At 38.7% G+C, this 2162-nt stretch overlaps 1 pseudogene; it reads left to right on the top strand.

The window, feature by feature from the left end:
• Positions 1 to 317: 317 nt before the first annotated feature.
• LOC126237879 (5S ribosomal RNA) lies at positions 318 to 435 on the top strand (annotated as a pseudogene).
• The last annotated feature ends 1727 nt before the right edge of the window (positions 436 to 2162 follow it).

Below are 2162 nucleotides of genomic sequence, written 5' to 3'. Positions count from 1 at the left end.
TTGTTTAGTTTGCCAGATCTGTCATGGGACTGTATTTCTAATAATCGCCAAAAGATGGCAGCACCTGTTTTTGTACTGCTGAGCTTTCTAACTAAATGTCAGATCTACTTTTCTAATATAATTATTTATTATTGCATTCTTTTCTATCCACTATGCACATACTGCTCCCATCTCTCCCGTGTTAATGCAATAAGAACACTAATTGCGATAATGAATGCAAATTAAGTGGTAAATTGAAGGCAGTGATCTTTACTACTTCGAAAACTTACAAGGGGACCAAGACTACTTTTTATCACCAATTTTGTCTGATGCTATGCGGCAACAGCCTTGCCACAGTGGATGTGCCAGTTCCCATCAGATCACCAATGTTAAGCACTGTCGGGCAAGGCCGGCACTTGGATGGGTGACCATCCGGGCCGCCATGCGCTGTTGCCATTTTCCGGGGTGCACTCAGCCTTGTGATGCCAATTGAGGAGCTACTCGATCGAATACTAGTGGCTCTGGTCAAAGGAAACCATTATGATGACTGGGAGAGGTGTGCCGCTCCTATCCACATCCTCAGCTGAGGATGATATTGCAGTTGTATGGTCCCGATGGGCCACTTGTGGCCTGAATAGGGATTAGTATGGTATATGCAGGGCATGGCCAGGAATGAAAGTAACAGAAGTGAGAGCTCCAGATGGCCAAGCATTTAGAAAAAAATTGGTGCGGGTCAGGAGAGGTATGAGCCATTCATGTTGACATAGATTCCACACAATGCTTCGTGCAATGGAATGGGTACAGAACAGTAGTCAGAGGGTCATGGGGTCGAGTCCTTTGGGGACATGTTATTTTATTTTCAATTTTTACTTTATTCACACCACAAATAAACCAAAATAATGCTAAATATATTGCATTTATTAATATTTTCATAAAAGGTAAGAAAATGAGAGGCAAAGGAAAATTTGGAATTGCAAATAAATTTCCAGGAAGAAAGCGTAAGGCATATACAAGAACACCACATATAAAATTAGATGCTCTTTATTATTTGATGATTTACATGTGCTGGAGTGATACACATTGTAAAAGCAGGGAAAGGAGTACTTTTGTTGGCATCTTGCATATATTATAAATGCAACATTTTTAAAATCACACGGCTATTTTGAAATTTCTATAGAAAAACAAAGTTCGCACTGTGTTCCTACAATGTTATCAGTCGAGAGTTAGCAAGCAAATGAGCTCTATAGCCATTGTCCCCAAAAGCCAATGGGCCGCTTTTACCTGTGCTGGCAACCTATTGTTCATGTGTAGTTGCTGAGGGCTGCTCATAGTTCAAAATGAAACTAACAGAATATGAACTTATGTACACATTAATTACAATGCCTTCTTGGAAAATTATTTGCAGAGCCTCGTGATTGCTGCAAATGCAGTCCTTTCTTGGAAATGTATTTGCAAACCCAATTTTTCTTTTGCCTTTTCATTCATTCGTTTTATGAAAATATTAGTAAACACAATACATTGAGCATTATTTTGGTTTATTTGCAGTGTTTAATAATGCAAAATATGAAAATAAAAAATAGTTACCCCATACTCCACAACCCTCGAGTTACTGTTCTGTACTCTTTCCACTGCTCCAACTGCTGACTGGGTTCCATGCTAACATAAATGGCTCGTGACTCATCTGACCTGCACCAAAAATCTGAGTCTTTTAACCCTTTGCTATCTGGCACTCTGCCTCTGTCAGTTTCACATCAAGGCCTGCGTAAAACATAAATCTGGACAAAATTGGTGATGACGAGTAGGTGCGGTCCCTGTGATAGCTGAGAGGCATCTGTTGTATGTTACATGTGCAGAAAGAACTTCAGTACTAGCTTCTTATGGAAACAATATGCATCTGTGTGTATCTCTTCTGATCTTTTCTTGATAGTGACAGATATTTAGGAAGTGGCATGCAGAAAGTCACAGATATAAAAATACATTCTGGCAATTCATAGGCATCAGGCAAAAGAATGAAAATATAAGTATAAAGCAAATAAAATTAAATTAATAGGGGTAAAATAATAAAATCAGGACGTTTACAAAATAGAAAAGCATCATATGTTCATAAAAGATGAAGTAATAATTGACAACCATTAATATCACAGGTAGGTAAACTGCCTGGTCTTTGTTGTCGCAGTCACATC

Source organism: Schistocerca nitens, chromosome 2 (genome assembly GCF_023898315.1).
Source record: "Schistocerca nitens isolate TAMUIC-IGC-003100 chromosome 2, iqSchNite1.1, whole genome shotgun sequence".
Lineage (NCBI taxonomy): Eukaryota > Metazoa > Arthropoda > Insecta > Orthoptera > Acrididae > Schistocerca > Schistocerca nitens.
This window is presented reverse-complemented; position numbering and strand designations above follow the sequence as displayed.